Below are 19,420 nucleotides of genomic sequence, written 5' to 3'. Positions count from 1 at the left end.
CCTACTGCCTGTCCCAGCCCCTATGCCTTGGGGTGCCTCCTGATGCTCTTCAATGAGTATCCCGTGGTCCCGAAGCATTTCCTTTGAAAAAATTAAGTGTCCAAACTACAGGTGGTGTAGCTTGCTTAACAGCCGGGATAATCCGCTGACTAGCAGACACTGCTACTAGGCACAAAGTATTTCCTGGGCTAGATGCAGTTAAAAATTTGTAATTAGATTGTCACGGGTGTGTTGCCACGAAGATCGTCACGAGTACACAGCCTGACTTCTCGCAGCTGACTTGTTGGTGCTTTGTGTTTCTCGGCAGTGAGGGAGTTAATTCTCTCTCTCTCTCTGGGCTAGATGAGGTCCAGCCTCGCCCAGCTGCAATCAATACTTCTGTAGTTAGACTCCTTCATATACCTGCTGGTCTGTTTGGGAGGTGTCGGTGAAAGCATTTCATTCAGACTGACAGAGCGGATCGTGGTGTTTGGAGTAGCTGAGATAAGTGTATTTGGAAGTGTTTTTTCCCTTTCCTCGCTTTATCATTTATCTCCTTTCCCGTTGGTTTTCCCTCTGTTGTAGTTGAGAAGTTGTTTGTATGCAAGGTGGTTTTGGTTTTTCCCTTGTACTGTCTCGTTCGTCTAAATACTGTGTTTGGGCATATTATTTCTTGTTCCCTTTGGTTGTGATCGGGGTCCTTCTCAGGACTAGATTACTGAGGTGCAGGGATCTTCAGGAGGTAGGGGTTACGCTGGCGGCCTGGACCTCTGTACCTTTAACAGTACCTCCAGGTTGAGGGATTAGTCAGGGCCCCAGCTTAGGGTCAGCTTAGGCCTCCTACCTCCAGTATACAGAGACAGCGTGACATAGATACTCTCGTTGGATGCTGAGAAAGCATTCCATAGAGTCTCCTGGCACGCCATATATGATTCTCTTAAAAAGCTTGGGGTAGGGGTCTAGGGGACCCTTTTATAGCCAAAATCACGGCCCTGTATCACAATACGTCACCTAGGCTGAAGATAAATGGAACTGTAGCACCCTGAGGGCTCGGTTGCTACAGAGGTATTGCACCTCACCCAGAGGTGTGATATCTCACTCTCAGGTAAGGATGGAGTGTGGATCAGGACCCGACACCTGCATGCATTACACCACATTGCCGTGGGGCAGGGCGACCAATATGCCTCTGAGATGGGCACGACAGTCCCTGTCCCTGGCTGGAGTGGGGGGAGGGAACACTGAGGAAGGGGAACCCTGTAGTGCAGGAGCAGGGAGGAAGCAGTTCCTGGGTGCATTGAGAAGGGAGTAGAAAAGGTGGGCACCATCTTAGTTCAGTGCAGAGAAGTCTGAGCAGAAGTGGCAGGGAGCAGGGAGCAGGGGCTCTGCATGAGCTCTGCTCCGGAGGCGGGCCTAGTAACAGAGGCCCAGGCCTGGAAGAGGGAGAAGGAAGGAAGAGGAGCGGAGAAGGCTCCAGGAACGAGGAATGAAGGGATCCCAGGGGTGCGGACGGGCGAGTCGCCACCGCACGCCCGAATCCACCTGCGTGGAGGGGTCAGGCCAAAGGGGGAGACCGGTCCCCGAAACTAGTGGAGGCAGGAAACGACCCTCAGCTAGAAACCGGAGGCTGTGACATTTTATGTGGCACAGCCCCTCGCTACACCCGCTAGGAAGGCACCACATAGGGTCAGGCGCCAAGTTTACCAAGAGGAGGCCCGAGGCAGCCGGACAGAAGGGTTGGTAAGAAAGGCCAGACAAAGGACACACAAAGGGGGTCCTGTGAAGCGCTCCAAAGTTATCTAGGAGTTGTCTGAGCCCCTCACCTGGTGAGCACAGTACGACGTGGGCAGCCGTTACCTGCAGACGTGGTCTGGATAATAAGAACTGTGAGTAAAGGCCCTGGACTGCATCACTGACTCCGTGTCGTTACTGCTGCTGCCCTGCACCATCACCCCCATCCTCCGCATACACTGCCCTGAGGCTATACTCCTCCCGTGGGGAGTTATGCTATGCTCTGCTGCACCCACAACACCAGCCTCAGCGGTCTGCCCTGCAGCGGCGGTTCACTCTGACCGCAATCCACGGGTGGCGTAGTCGGACATTTAAACATCAAAACCACATAAATAGTTCCGCCACTGGTTTGACCACCCTGAGCCACGGAACCGGGTCGCCGCCACGAAGACTACAACCACCAGCATCCACCAAAAAGGGTCCGGCTCCGGGTGTCCCAAGGCCCAGGGGGTGCATCAGAACATTTTCATCACCTTTCACAATCACCAATGGGACAAGGCAGGGATGTCCTCTGTCCCCTCTCTTATACATCCTAGTGACGGAGCACCTGCTCTCATCAATTCGCCATAACCCCAATATTAGGTGGATTGAGGTGGGAGGCACCGAGTACAAGTGCTCTCTATTTGCTGATGATGTCCTAGTATATATCACTCAATCACATATATCCATCCCTGCTGTTATGGCTGAAATAGATCACTTTGTTACATGGTCAAATTTTAAAATCAATGCAGCGAAGTCTGAGGCCCTCGATGTCTCCCTCCCCAAATCCATATAGGATTCCATCCAGTCCAACTTTCCCTTTGCCTGGCCCTCACAGGGTATCAAATACTTAGGAATTCCTATTCATAGAGACCTCTCCCATCTATGTTATCTTAATTTTGGGCCCTTTATTGAACAACTCCATACAGACCAAGGTTGGCAAGTTAGAACTGTAAGATTCACTACGTGAACCACTGGTGTTTTGTGGAAAAGCACATGTACACTGTGTTCCAAATTATTATGCAAAAAGTGTTTAGGAGTGATAAGGGAAGAATTTGTTTGTTTGTCAGTTAAACTCATTGATGGTGATGTGTGTCAGGGCTCTTTATATCACTGTAAGCAATTGCAGACAACTGTGCTAATTAGTTTGGCAGGTGTGTCCAATGAAAGGCAAGACTACTTAAGAAGGCTGTCTCACATTATTAAGCAGCCTACATTTTCTGCCAAAATGGGAAAGAAAAAGGATGTGTCGGCTGCTGAGAAGCAACAAATTGTGGAGTGTTTAGGTCAAGGCATGACTACAATCAACATTGTGCGATGATCAGGATGAAGTGTCTTGGTAATCAAGAAGTATGTAGCTGATTCACAGTACACACGTGTGCGTGCTGATAAGGGCAAATTGAGGACTCTTTCCTACAGGCAATTACGTCAGGTTAAAAGAGCAGCGGCAAAAAAGCCTTGTCATAGCAGCAGACAAGTTTTTGAAGCTGCTGGTGCCTCCAACGTCCCCCGAACAACAAGATGCAGGGTCCTTCAGAGGTTTGCAGCTGTGCATACGCCATCCTGTCGACCTCCTCTATCCACTTCACACAAGCAGAAACGGCTCCAGTGGGCCAAACATTACATGAAGACTGATTTCAAAACTGTTTTGTTCACGGATGAGTGCCGTGCAGCACTCGATGGTCCAGATGGATGGAGTGGAGGATGGCTGATTGATGGACACCCCACGCAAACACGGCTACAGCGCCAACAAGGAGGAGGTGGAGTAATGTTTTGGGCTGGAATCATGGGGAGAGAGATTGTCGGCCCCTTTAGGATCCCTGAAGGCGCTAAAGATGAACTCCATAATGTATGTGGATTTTCTCAAACAGCACTTCCTGCCATGGTTCAAGAAGAAGAACCGTGTATTTCACAGCAAGATCATTTTTTTGCATGATAATGCACCATCTCATGCTGCACATAAAACATCTGCATCTCTGGCTGATATGGGCATAAAAGGGGACAAACTTATGGTGTGACCCCCATGCTCCCCTGACCTCTACCCCATTCAGAACCTCTGGAGCATCATCAAAAGGAGTGTCTATGATGGCGGGAGGCAGTTCACATCTAAGCAACAGCTCTGGGAGGGTATTCTGTCCTCATGCAAAACAATTGAAGCAGAAACCATCCAAAACCTGACAAATTCAATGGACGAGAGAGTTCAGAAGCTCCTTTCGAACACGGGGGCCTATGTGAAAATGTAACATCACCTAGAATAAAGTTTTGAGTTGAAAACTGTTTGATTTCAGTTTCTAATAACCTGCTAATGCTTATAATTTCAAAAATGACCATTTTTTTGGTCTTTATTAAAATGAAAAGGTTGATCGAAAAGTTTGGGGGATCTAAGAGTGTGGCAACCCAGTAGTCATGATTACTTTGAATTCTGACAATATGAGGGTCATGTTGCAGGTAGTGCAGCAAGAAGGCACTTATGTGTCTTGCGCATCTCGGAGCCCCAAAATTATTTTCCGGGCTAGATGCAGCTAAAAATTATTATTAATTTTAAATCTGGTGGAGCTTAGTATAGATGGCCTAATAGGATCAGTGCTGCACACTGCTACAAAGCCCAAATTATTTTCCAGTCAAGATACAGATAAACATGATTAGTAATTTTAAATCTGGTGGAGCTTATTATAGATGGCCTAATAGAATCAGTGCTGCACACTGCTACAAAGCCCAAATTATTTTCCAGCCAAGATACAGATAAACATGATTAGTAATTTGAAAGCTTAAAACGGTTGGTAGGGTGATTTTAACCAATCATCAAGCTTTTACTCTCCCCAGGATGACACAGGGGTATAAAAGTCGTTTCGGATCCATGATTTGTTCATCTTTATGAACGTGAGTCTGTCTACATTATCAGTGGAGAGCCGCGTGCGCTTATCTGTCAGCACACCACCAGCAGCGCTGAACACACGTTCAGACAGAACGCTGGCTGCGGGGCATGACAAGATCTCCAAGGCGTAAGTGGCTAGCTCCGGCCATTTATCCAGATTGGAAGCCCAAAAAGAGCAAGGGTCCAGTGACACAGTCATGGCTTCAATGTTTACTTGGAGATACTCCTGTACCATCGTCTCTAGGCGTTGATTATGTGTCAGACTTCTTGTCTCCTGTGGCCTTGCAAAGGATGGGCTAAAAAAGTGGTGAAATGATTCCGCAAAATTGATGTTACCAGCAGATACTGTGGTTCTGTTACGGTTTGAGTGCTGAACACTTGACGGTCCCACGGTTGGCAAGTTGGAACTGTGAGATTCACTACGTGCACCACTGGTGTTTTGTGGAAAAGCACATGTAAGATTCTGCAACAGTCTCTGCTGATACTCCTGCATGCGTGCATCCCTTTCTATGGCAGGAATAATTTCTGCAAATTTACTTTTGTACCGGGGATCTAACAGTGTGGCAACCCAGTAGTCAGGATTATTTCTAATTCTCACAATTCGAGGGTCATGTTGCAGGTAGTGCAGCAAGAAGGCACTCATGTGTGTTGCGCATCCACGAGCACCAAGTCCCTGTTGTGTTGGTGGCAAGGTAACAATCATGCTTCCTTCCTCTGTCCTCTCCCCCCAACCTCGCACAACAGAAATGTGATCAAGGTCTCCCTCATCTGATGAGTCTTCCATCAGTTCGTCCTCCACTTCTTCCTGGGCTCCTGCACCTTCCTCACTAGTTTGGCTGCTACCATGCGCCCTGGTAAAACCATCTCCCCCACTCTCACATGCCTGCCGCCTTGGTGCTGCCGACCGTCTGGACCTTGCAGATGTTAGCCCTTCCGCATACAACTCCTCCTCCTCTACTTCCTCCACCTCCTCTTGTGCCACCACCTGACTCCGAATTCTGTTTAACATGTGCTCCAGCATGTAAATCACCGGAATAGTCATGCTGATAATGGCATCGTCAGCACTAAACATCTTCGTCTCCATTTCAAAACTGTGCAGAAGGGTGCATAGGTCCCTGATCTGAGACCACTCCTCCAGCGTGATTTGCCCCACCTCTGGATCTCGTTGGCCCAGGCTATACGTCAGAACGTATTGCACCAGGGCTTGTCGGTGCTGCCACAGTCGCTGCAACATGTGCAGAGTTGAATTCCACCGGGTAGGCACATCGCATTTTAGCCGGTGAAGTGGCAGGCCCAACGACTTCTGTAGAGATGTAAGTCACTGAGCTGCGGGATGCGAACGGCGGAAGTGAACACACAGCGACCGTGCCCTCTGCAGAAGGCCATCTAGTCTGGGATAGTGGGCTAAAAATTGCTGGACAACCAGGTTCAACACGTGAGCCATACAAGGCACGTGTGTGACATTGCCCCGGCGAAGGGCCGCACCCAGGTTTGCAGCATTGTCGCACACGGCCTTCCCTGGTTTCAGGTCCAGTGGAGACAACCATTCATGAAATTGGTTCTCCAGAGCTGACCACAACTCCTCAGCTGTGTGACTCACATTTCCCAGACATTTCAAAGTAAAAACCGCCTGATGACGTTGAGCCCTACTGCCAGCATAGTAAGGAGGTGTGCAGGATCCCTTCTGCGCAGTTAGAAAGCTTGTGGCATGACCAGACAGGCTTTGGGTGCAGGTGGAAGACCGAGAGGAGGTTGAGGAGGCAGAAGCAGTGGAGGAACTTTGACATAAAGAGGATTGACGCACAACTCGTGGGGACGGCAAGACTTGGACAGCAGCCCCTTGTCCTGCTGTCACCATAGTTACCCAGTGCCCAGTCAGCGACATGTAACGCCCCTGTCCATGCCTACTCGTCCAAGTGTCTGTGGTGAAATGCACCCTGTCACACACAGAGTTTCTCAAAGAAGCGGTGATGTTGTGTGCGACATGCTGGTGGAGCGCAGGCACACCTTTCTTTGAGAAGTAGTGCCGACTGGGCATCTGGTACTGGGGCACTGCGACGGACATAAGGTCTCGAAAATCCTCTGTGTCCACCAGGCGGAAAGGCAGCATTTCTGTAGCCAAGAGCTTGCAGATGGTGAAATTCAACCTCTTAGCTTTCTCATGGCTAGGAGGAAATGGTCTTTTACTTGTCCACATCTGAGGGACCGAGGGCTGGCTATTGTGCTTAGACGGGGTTGATAAGGGTGTCCCCGGCAAACTGCCGGTCTGTGAGGAAGATGCAGGCGGACATGTTAGGTTGCCTTGATCCAAAGGTGGTGCTATCGATGTCGGACAGCGCTCAACACCAGCTGGTGTTACCACCTCCAAAGAAAATGATGACCTGCCAATCACACTGGCTCTTGCGGGTAAAGAGGTGGCAGGTCTGCGCCCCAAAACAGGTGTGACTGCTGTCCCCCCAGTCACAGAGGATGAAGAGGCCGCGGATGCACAAGATATGGCAGACGGTGGTTGGCCCGGCCGGCTAGGCCGCATTGTAGCACACTGAGCTTCCCACTGCAACTTATGCTTCATGTCCATGTGCCGGTTCATGCATGAAGTACTCAAACTATGTATTTTTTGGCCTCTACTTAGCTTTTGCTGACAAATGTTACAGATAACACGAGTTGGGTCATCTTTATCGATCTGAAAAAATGCCCAGGCTATGCAAGGCTTAGCACCCATGCGACCTGAAGAGCCACCACGACTTGTGGTGAGAGGCAGAGTTGTGTTTGAGGATGCAGTTGTTGACGTGCTTCCAGTACTACGTCTCTGTCCAGGAAGGCGCAACCTGACCTCGTCGTCACTAGCATCTTCCTCCACCTCCTCTGCTGACCTCATCTCTTGGCTGACTGTGGGTTGACAGTAAGTGGGATCTCCAACCTCATCATCATCACCCTGTGCGTTATCACGCCCGTCGTCCTCAGAGCCAACCTGTTCCTGCCCTGACAAAAAACGAAAGTTGTCGCTCCAATCAGGTATTTGAGTCTCATCATCGTCTTCCTCATTGTCTCCACCAACAGGAGTTACAGTTTGGGAACGAGGGTCTACATTATGGTCAGAACCTTCTGCGTCTGGTCCTGGATCCGACTCATAAAGATTCTGGGCATCAGTGCAGATCATTTCCTCGTCTGGATTCACAGAAGCGCTGGAGTCGACCTCCGATTCCCAGGCTATAGTATGAGTAAACAGCTCTGCAGACTCAACCATCTGTTCTACCTCATACTCAGACCAGCAGCTGGAGATTTGGGAGCTGTGAGGAAGCAAATGCGATTGGGGTGACACCTTTGAGGACTGGAGTATTTGTGATGTTGAAGTTGATGTGGAGGAGAGCCCACTTAAAGGAGCACTTGATATCCGTTGAAGCACCTGCTGTTTTTGTGCCTCATCTGGAATTTGTAGCGATTGGCGTGGCCGTAAGAAAGGGATCTTATCACATTGTCCGCTAAAAGAAGTAGACATTTTAGTTTGGCTGGAAGATGGTCTTTCTTCTGCAGATGTTACTGTTGCTTTAACACCTACCCCACAGACACAACCTTTTTTCCCCTTCCCAACACGCCTATTCCCCTTTCCACCAGCAGCAGGCCTTTTTCCACTCATTTTGGTGGTTAACTAATTCACAACTCTGGAGTTGTTTGCACAAAAAAACAATGGATGGGAACCGAGCAGAGCTGAGTGGCCAAACTGTGGTATAAGGCCAAAACTATTGGCTGGGTTAGATGCAGAAAAAAATTATATTCAATTTGCAACCTGATGGAGGTCAGTATAGATGGACTAATAGAACAAGTCCCACACACAGCTAGAAGCCCAAATATTTTTTCAGAGGTAGATGCAGAAAACAATTGTATTCAGTTTGCAACCTGATGGAGGTCAGTATAGATGGACTAATAGAACAAGTCCTACACACAGCTAGAAGCCCAAATATTTTTTCAGAGGTAGATGCAGAAAAAAATATATTCAGTTTGCAACCTGATGGAGGTCAGTATAGATGGACTAATAGAGAAAGTCCCACACACTGCTAGAAGGCCAAATATTTTTTCAGAGCTACATGCAGATATAAATTATTTTTAATTTGCAACCTGATGGAGGTCAGTATAGATGGACTAATAGAGAAAGTCCCACACACTGCTAGAAGGCCAAATATTTTTTCAGAGCTAGATGCAGAAAAAAATTATATTCAGTTTGCAACCTGATGGAGGTCAGTATAGATGGACTAATAGAACAAGTCCCACACACAGATAGAAGGCCAAATATTTTTTCAGAAGTAGATGCAGATAAAAATTATTTTTAATTTGCAGCCTGATGGAGATCAGTATAGATGGACTAATAGAGAAAGTCCCACACACTGCTAGAAGGCCAAATATTTTTTCAGAGCTAGATGCAGACAAAAAATTATTTTGAATTTGCAACCTGATGGAGGTCAGTATAGATGGACTAATAGAGAAAGTCCCACACACTGCTAGAAGGCCAAATATTTTTTCAGAGCTAGATGCAGAAAAAAATTATATTCAGTTTGCAACCTGATGGAGGTCAGTATAGATGGACTAATAGAACAAGTCCCACACACAGCTAGAAGCCCAAATATTTTTTCAGAGGTAGATGCAGATAAAAATTATTTTTAATTTGCAACCTGATGGAGGTCAGTATAGATGGACTAATAGAGAAAGTCCCACACACTGCTAGAAGGCCAAATATTTTTTCAGAGCTAGATGCAGATATAAATTATTTTTAATTTGCAACCTGATGGAGGTCAGTATAGATGGACTAATAGAGAAAGTCCCACACACTGCTAGAAGGCCAAATATTTTTTCAGAGCTAGATGCAGACAAAAAATTATTTTGAATTTGCAACCTGATGGAGGTCAGTATAGATGGACTAATAGAGAAAGTCCCACACACTGCTAGAAGGCCAAATATTTTTTCAGAGCTAGATGCATAAAAAAATTATATTCAGTTTGCAACCTGATGGAGGTCAGTATAGATGGACTAATAGAACAAGTCCCACACACAGCTAGAAGCCCAAATATTTTTTCAGAGGTAGATGCAGATAAAAATTATTTTTAATTTGCAACCTGATGGAGGTCAGTATAGATGGACTAATAGAGAAAGTCCTACACACTGCTAGAAGGCCAAATATTTTTTCAGAGCTAGATGCAGATATAAATTATTTTTAATTTGCAACCTGATGGAGGTCAGTATAGATGGACTAATAGAGAAAGTCCCACACACTGCTAGAAGGCCAAATATTTTTTCAGAGCTAGATGCAGAAAAAAATTATATTCAGTTTGCAACCTGATGGAGGTCAGTATAGATGGACTAATAGAACAAGTCCCACACACAGCTAGAAGGCCAAATATTTTTTCAGAGGTAGATGCAGATAAAAATTATTTTTAATTTGCAGCCTGATGGAGGTCAGTATAGATGGACTAATAGAGAAAGTCCCACACACTGCTAGAAGGCCAAATATTTTTTCATAGCTAGATGCAGACAAAAAATTATTTTGAATTTGCAACCTGATGGAGGTCAGTATAGATGGACTAATAGAGAAAGTCCCACACACTGCTAGAAGGCCAAATATTTTTTCAGAGCTAGATGCAGAAAAAAATTATATTCAGTTTGCAACCTGATGGAGGTCAGTATAGATGGACTAATAGAACAAGTCCCACACACAGCTAGAAGCCCAAATATTTTTTCAGAGGTAGATGCAGAAAAAAATTATATTCAGTTTTCAACCTGATGGAGGTCTGTATAGATGGATTAATAGAACAAGTCCCACACACAGCTAGAAGCCCAATATTTTTTCAGAGGTAGATGCAGAAAAAAAATATATTCAGTTTGCAACCTGATGGAGGTCAGTATAGATGGACTAATAGAGAAAGTCCCACACACTGCTAGAAGGCCAAATATTTTTGCAGAGCTAGATGCAGACAAAAAATTATTTTTAATTTGCAACCTGATGGAGGTCAGTATAGATGGACTAATAGAGAAAGTCCCACACACTGCTAGAAGGCCAAATATTTTTTCAGAGCTAGATGCAGATATAAATTATTTTTAATTTGCAACCTGATGGAGGTCAGTATAGATGGACTAATAGAGAAAGTCCCACACACTGCTAGAAGGCCAAATATTTTTTCAGAGCTAGATGCAGATAAAAATTATTTTTAATTTGCAACCTGATGGAGGTCAGTATAGATGGACTAATAGAGAAAGTCCCACACACTGCTAGAAGGCCAAATATTTTTTCAGAGCTAGATGCAGAAAAAAATTATATTCAGTTTGCAACCTGATGGAGGTCAGTATAGATGGACTAATAGAACAAGTCCCACACACAGCTAGAAGCCCAAATATTTTTTCAGAGGTAGATGCAGATAAAAATTATTTTTAATTTGCAACCTGATGGAGGTCAGTATAGATGGACTAATAGAGAAAGTCCCACACACTGCTAGAAGGCCAAATATTTTTTCAGAGCTAGATGCAGACAAAAAATTATTTTGAATTTGCAGCGTGATGGAGGTCAGTATAGATGGACTAATAGAACAAGTCCCACACACTGCTAGAAGGCCAAATATTTTTTCAGAGCTAGATGCAGAAAAAAATTATATTCAGTTTGCAACCTGATGGAGGTCAGTATAGATGGACTAATAGAACAAGTCCCACACACTGCTAGAAGCCCAAATATTTTTTCAGAGGTAGATGCAGAAAAAAAATATATTCAGTTTGCAACCTGATGGAGGTCAGTATAGATGGACTAATAGAGAAAGTCCCACACACTGCTAGAAGGCCAAATATTTTTTCAGAGCTAGATGCAGACAAAAAATTATTTTTAATTTGCAACCTGATGGAGGTCAGTATAGATGGACTAATAGAGAAAGTCCCACACACTGCTAGAAGGCCAAATATTTTTTCAGAGCTAGATGCAGATATAAATTATTTTTAATTTGCAACCTGATGGAGGTCAGTATAGATGGACTAATAGAGAAAGTCCCACACACTGCTAGAAGGCCAAATATTTTTTCAGAGCTAGATGCAGATAAAAATTATTTTTAATTTGCAACCTGATGGAGGTCAGTATAGATGGACTAATAGAGAAAGTCCCACACACTGCTAGAAGGCCAAATATTTTTTCAGAGCTAGATGCAGAAAAAAATTATATTCAGTTTGCAACCTGATGGAGGTCAGTATAGATGGACTAATAGAACAAGTCCCACACACAGCTAGAAGCCCAAATATTTTTTCAGAGGTAGATGCAGATAAAAATTATTTTTAATTTGCAACCTGATGGAGGTCAGTATAGATGGACTAATAGAGAAAGTCCCACACACTGCTAGAAGGCCAAATATTTTTTCAGAGCTAGATGCAGACAAAAAATTATTTTGAATTTGCAGCGTGATGGAGGTCAGTATAGATGGACTAATAGAACAAGTCCCACACACTGCTAGAAGGCCAAATATTTTTTCAGAGCTAGATGCAGAAAAAAATTATATTCAGTTTGCAACCTGATGGAGGTCAGTATAGATGGACTAATAGAACAAGTCCCACACACTGCTAGAAGCCCAAATATTTTTTCAGAGCTAGATGCAGAAAAAAATTATATTCAATTTGCAACCTGATGGAGGTCAGTATAGATGGACTAATAGAATGATGCTATGCCCAAAAGATTTTATTCACTAGGTGCAGTAAAAAAATTGGTATTCTATACACAGGTGGTATATCTTGCAACACAGATAGGCTACTCCACTGACTAACACACTCTGCAATAGGCCAAAAAGGATTAGCTTTGCTAGATTCAGCCAAATGCTGTGAAAAAAACTTGCACAGCACTGGCATAGACCTGCCTGGCAAAAACTGATAGGAACTGATGTAACCTAGTCCTGAAAAGGACTGCAATTACAATTAGTCTTTACTCCCACAATCTATCTATTTAAGAGCACAGACCTGCCTGATAAAAGTAGTAGGAAATGCTGTAACCTAGTCCTTAAAAGGACTGCAATCACAACTATTCCCTACTCCCAAGCTATCTGTAGATTTGTGCGAAAATTGGCTTGAAATTAACAAGGTATAGCGCACACAGCAACAGCGGTGCCGTCTAACACGCAGCTGCAGCAGTGAGAAAATGGTGGCGACGGGGAAAATGGCTTGGTCTTATAGGGCAAGGACATGTGACATACACTGCCAATGACACATGCCCTTGCTTGTGTGAAAAAAAGCACTTCGCTCCTTGTGTGCGCTGCTGATAGGCTGACAGATTGCACCTCCCCACTGTAAATGCGGGAAAGAGAAAAAAAAATGGAGATCTTCATTATTCCTGCAGAGATCCATCCTCTGCCCCTCCACCCACCCCGCTGTACACTCAAACTGCGTATTAACATTAATTTTCATCATTACTCAGAAAAAATCCAGTTATGATTTTGGTGCACGAACAGTTATCGAACATAACCTCGAACAGCCGAATTTTTCTCAAATCGTTCGTGTTCGCCGAACGGCTCGAACACCGCCCAAAACAGCTCGAATTTGAGATTGGCGAACAGTTCGAGTCGAACAACGCTCATCTCTAATGAGCAGTGCCTGGTTTTCTCCATACATACCACTTAGAATTATCACCAAAAAGTTCTATCTTTGTCTCATCAGACCAGAGAATCTTATTTCTCATAGTCTGGGAGTCCTTCATGTGTTTTTGAGCAAACATTCATATGTCTTGCACTGTGGAGAGGCTTCCATCGGGCCACTCTACCATAAAGGCCCGACTGGTGGAGGGCTGCAGTGATAGTTGACTTTGTGGAACTTTCTCACATCTCCCTACTTCATCTCTGGAGCTCAGCCACAGTGATCTTGGGGTTTTTCTTTACCTCTCTTACCAAGGCTCTTCTCCCATGATTGCTCAGTTTGGCTGGACAGCCAGGTCTAGGAAGACTTCTGGTGGTCCCAAACTTCTTCCATTTAAGGATTATGGAGGCCACTGTGCTCTTAGGAACATTGAGTAATGCAGAAATTCTTTTGTAACCTTGGCCAGATCACTGCCTTGCCACAATTCTGTCTCTGAGCTTATTGGGCAGTTCCTTTGAGCTCAAGATTCTCATTTGGTCTGACAAGCACTGTGAGCTGTGAGGTCTCATATAGACAGGTGTGTGCCTTTCCAAATCAAGTCCTATCAGTTTAATTAAACACAGCTGGACTCCAATGAAGGAGTTGAACCATCTCAAGGAGGATCACAAGGAAATGGACAGCATGTGACTTAAATATGAGTCTGAATACTTATGACCACGTGATCTTTTAGTTTTTCTTTTTTAATAAATTTGCAACAAAATTTCTATATTTTTTTTTTCAGTCAAGATGGGATGCAGAGTGTACTTTAATGAGAACAAAAATGAACTTTTTAGAATTTACCAAATGGCTGCAATGAAACAAAGAGTGAAAAATTTAAACGGGTCTGAATACTTTCCGTACCCACTGTATCATCAGGTGGATGCAGAGGAATTGGGTCTTTCTTGTATGCTTCCTGTATATCTTCCAACAAGTCTTTGTTATGGATCACCTCCAGGAAGTTGGACTCAGGCAGAATAGTTGTTGGTGGTGCTGCTGTGAAAAGACCTTTGGAGAAGATCCTAGGTAAAGCATCAGCCTTACCTTTACGTGAGCCAGGTATGTAAGAGATAACAAAGTTGAATCGGTTAAGAAAGAGACTCCATCGAGCTTGGCGGGGGGACAAACATTTGGCAGACATGATAATTCAAGGTTACGATGGTCAGTTAGAACAACAATTTGTTGAGCTGTTCCTTCTAGATGATGTCACCATTACTTGAAGGCAGCAATGATAGCTAAGAGCTCTTTGTTCCCCACATCATAATTCTTCTCTGACACGGTCAAACTTCTAGAGAAAAAAGCACAAGGATGTAGCAAATCTTTTGTTCCTGTTCTTTGGGATAGAATAGCCCCTACTGCACCATCTGAAGCTTCCACTTCTACAATAAAGGCATGTTCAGGATTGGGATGAATTAGTATAGGAGATGTGGTGACCTTCATCTTCAGGCAAGAAAAAGCATCTTGTGCTTGAGGAGAAACAATATATCTTTCTTTGTTAATCCAGTGATTGGTGCAATCATACCTGAAAAATTCGTAATGAAACATCTGTAAAAATTGGCAAAGCCCACAAATTGTTGGACTTCTTTCATGTTTTTTGGCGTTGGCCACTCACTGATAGCTTGAATCTTGCTAAAGTCCATTTGCAATCCTTGAGTAGAGATTAGATAGCCTAAGAACTGGATCTCTGTTTGATGGAACTCACATTTTTCCAGCTTAATATAAAGATGGTGATTCTTAGATGCTCTAGCATGGTTTTCACATGATTCTGATTCTCTTCTGCAGAATTAGAAAAGATTAGTATATCATCCAGATAAATGACTACAAATTGATCAAGCAAGTCTCTGAAAATGTCATTAACGAAATGCTGAAACATTGCAGGACCATTGCACACATGACTAAGTACTCATAGTGTTCATAACGTTTTATATTCATCATCTGGTCTAACATGAACCAAGTTGTATGCCTCTCAAAGATCCAGTTTTGTGAACAACTTTGCATGATGAACTCTGTCCAGCAATTCAGGGATCAAAGGCAGAGGGTAACGATTCTTTACAGTAATTTTATTCAATTCTCTGTAATCAACGCATGGACTCAAGGAGCCGTCTTTCTTTTTAACAAAAAATATAGGTGCACCAGCTGGTGATGAAGATGGATGAATAAACCCTTTAGCTAAATTTTCATCAATGTATTCCTTGAGTATTTTTAATTCCTGCCAGTGGGTAAATGCTTCCAAAGGGTATTGCTGCCCCAGGCAATAGATCAATTGGACAATCATACGGCCTATGAGGAGGAAATTTGTCAGCATTTTTCATGTCACATACATCAGCAAATTCCCTATATATAATGTAGATGGTAGTTTGGAAGATTGTTCAGGATCCTCTATAACCACATCATTTAGTGAAGCCTGTGGGAAATGTACAGCAGATGGAAAAGACACTTCTTTGGTTTCCCAATTGATTGTGGGATTTTGAGTCTGTAGCCATGGCAACCCCAGGATTATTGGAAAATGTGGAGATGAGATTAGTAAGAAGGATAAGACCTCATGGTGATTAGGTTCCATTACTATCTCTAGGGGTTCAGTCTTTTGATTCACTGGTCCCGAATTTAGTGGAGATCTGTCATCACTGGTCCCGAATTTAGTGGAGATCATTCAACAGTTTCCATGATAATAGATGAAAGTCTGTTTTGAATTTTCACCCCATGTTCCTTTGCAAAAGAGATGTCCATAAAATTTCCGTTTGCTTCTGAATCTACCATGGCCGATGTGGAAATCCAATGAGAATCAACTTGAAACTTGGTAGAAATGAAGCAATGAGAGTCCTTGTTTTCTTTTTTAATGTTGGGTGCAATAGAAGAAATTGAATGGATGATAGCATTCACTGGAGGCGCTGGTTCAGACAAGACTGATTCTTCGTCGGAAAAGTTTGGATCTGCTACCACTGCCACTGTTTTACATAGTCGAGAAGGACAATTGATGAGAACATGGTCAGTCTTGCCACAATAAAAACTCTGATTTTCTGAATTATGTTCTTTTCTCTCAGCACTTTCATGTTTTAACAGGCTGTCGACCTGCCTGGATTCAACTTCAGATATGTAAGGACTCTTTATCTCAAAGTCTCTGGGTGGTTGAAGCAGGTGGACAACGATTACTGTTGCGGGACGAGTTTGAATTCCACTTTTCCAATCTTCTCTCTGGTAATCAGTTGTCTATACGAATACAATGGTGAACGAAGTCATCAAAATTTGTGGGAGCATCGGTCTGGGCTAGTTAATCATTGAGTGTGCTGGAGAGTCCATTCATAAAAGAAGATAATTTTGCAGCATTATTCCATTCAGTATTAATCACCCACCATCTGAATTCTGTGGCGTACCCTGCAACAGAGCGCTTACCCTGAGGTAGCGCCATCAGTGTAGCTGAAGCTTTTGCACAACAATTAAGGTCATCAAACATCTGGCTTGTGGCTGCTTGGAAAGCCTCCAGATCATTAAGTCGATCATCATGAGTTACAACAAGCGGGCTGGCCCAAGCTAAATGCTTTATGTGTCAGTAACATAATGATACATGTTATACGCACGCCGCCTAAGTTCAGATAGGGGCGAGACCGGTTACATGAATTCGTTGGAATCCTGGGGGAACCATTACTCAGGGCGACCATAGGCTGCAGCTTCTCTCAGGCACACGATAGATTCAGTTGCTGACCTGACACATCTGACAAGAGTCTTCATAAACTGTAGAACAGTAACATTTAATGAGGCACGGCCAGTACAATGCAAATGTCTCTTTGAGCAACAAGCTGCAGTAATGACAGTACAGTCTGTTTTCCAGTAGCAATGTACAGCACAGTTTTAATGCATACACAACCACAGGCTTTTCCTTCACAAGGACTCAATAGTACATAGCACTCTTTATCCTGCATAGAGATGGAGGGGGGGGGTGTGATGAGGGAGATGATCTCTATGACAGGATTCCTTCCAGTCCTTATCTTCCTGGCCGATAATACTCCACACTGTTAGCTCAGGGAGTCTAACTGACCTTTGTTTAGCTTCCCTCCTAACCTGAATTCTGTTCCCTTGACTTCTGTGAGACACAGATCATAAGCCACCTTTCTCCTTGGCTCTGGCCAGACAGTAAACAACTTCCCCACAATCCCCCTGGGGCTCTGCCAAAACACACCCCTTCTCCTGTGACTGTGTTAATCCCTCTAGTTGCTGGATGCTTCTGGAGCACAACACTTCCTGTCTCCTTTGCTTGTGTTACTTCTAATAGTTGCTGAATGCTTTTAAAGCAACAGCACTACTTCTGCATGTCACACTCTTCCCTTCTTTTTGAATGTCGTCCTCGACATTCGTCTTGATTGGTCAATCTGACCAATTCTGAGACAGTGGTGAAAGTCGGATAACTTTATATACAAATTGGCAATGTGAAATTGGTATAACGTTCATAAACATTGATAACAACCTAATCTTACAACCTTTTTCTTGTAGGATGTCTGTAAGAAATAAACAATTAAAACAATCAGCATCTCTTCAGCTGGAGCTTTTCGTATGTCTTCAACCAGCTCTCTCTCTCTATGCTTTAACAGTTCTTTGTTTCTACAAAGTCTATTAAGGAAAATCAAAACATGAAAACAAGTCTTTCCACCAGGCAACATCTTCCATACTGCCTCTCGGTGGTGAATACCACTCAAGTGGGCGTACATGGTCCGCAGGCAGAGATACCTGATTCCAGTCGACAGTCCTTGGCACTTGACTCGGTTTACCAAGTGTCTCATACGTCAGTATCACGGGCCTCCTCACTTCTCGAGTCGACATCCTCCTGGTGGGTTGTTCCTCAGAGACCACGGGTTCTTCAGTCACAGAAGTTTCTTCCGCCACACTCATTTCCCGTGCTTCCTCAGATGCTCTTGGAGCTGCCTCTGTAAGTTCCTGTACTTCTCCTGAGTCGCTTGTTTCCGCACGATCTGGTAATTTCGCTCCTCCTGAGTGTCGATCGGTCTCTTCAGGGGCTGGTGTTCGATCATCAGATCTGAATTGGACTTCATCTGTACTCCTTGGTACGAATTCTGGAGCCTCAGGACTTAGTTCACTCTCCTGAGGATGGTACATCGAGAAATGCCGGTCCGAGAAATACAACGGTGTGTTCTTCTCCATCGGAACTTTGAAGGTCACTATCCACCTCCAGAGCTTCAGTCTGTGGTTATCCCTTAGTCGATCTCGGATGATGTCGGTCTACTTCTGGGAAGTCTTGTTGTGATGGGAGATAATTACAGGGTAGTAGTAAATTCCGATGGACTATTCTGGTTTTCTTGTCTCCCATTTTCAACCTTATTTCATACACTGGGCTGTCATCAGCTTTCCTCCTTACGACCACATACACCTTGTCTTCCCAGTAGGAACAAAGTTTTCCTGGACCGCCTTTCTCACATAAGTTCTTGACTAGCACCCGGCTTCCCAGTGCCAATTCTGCTCCATAACATTTTCGATCATAGTACTCCTTACTCTTGCTCTGTCCTTGCGTAACCACTTTGGACACTATGTTGTATTCCTCTGCCATCCATTCCTTCCATTTCCGAACGTACTCCGGATACGTTCTGTAAGTCTCTGACACCAGAGTATCGAACATGATGTCGAATGGCAGTCTTGGCGATCGTCCATACAATAGGAAAAAGGGTGAGTAACCCGTTGCATTGCTCTTTGTACAGTTATAGGCATGTACCACTTTTGACAGAGAACTCTTCCAGTCTTTCTTCTCATCAGCTGCTAAAGTGCGCAATATTGACAATAATGTTCGGTTAAAACATTCCACTTGTCCATTACCCTCTGGGTGATAGGGCGTTGTGTGGGATCTCTGAATTCTACAATACTTTCCTAGCTTGGCAAAGAGCTGGTTCTCAAATTCTCTTCCTTGGTCGTAGTGTAACCTTGTAGAGAACCCAAACCTCAAAGCAAAATCATTGAAGATCTTCTCTTCCGCTGTTCGACCCGATTTATTGGTGGTGGCATATGCTTGAGCAAATTGAGTGAAATGGTCCATCACCAAGATGTATTCGTAACCACCCTTGCACGTCTCGAGACCATCTCAAACGGATCAGTAGTTTGGATGTTGCCCATAGGTGCCCGGGTTGATGTGTTGGGACGTTTATCTTTCAGACACCCACACTCCCTGGTCACGTACCTCTCAAT

This window comes from Phyllobates terribilis, unplaced genomic scaffold (genome assembly GCF_046119375.1).
Source record: "Phyllobates terribilis strain yellow unplaced genomic scaffold, ASM4611937v1 Scaffold_1__5_contigs__length_1240528914, whole genome shotgun sequence".
In the NCBI taxonomy this organism is placed as follows: Eukaryota; Metazoa; Chordata; class Amphibia; order Anura; family Dendrobatidae; genus Phyllobates; species Phyllobates terribilis.
Note: the sequence above shows the minus strand (reverse complement) of the source record.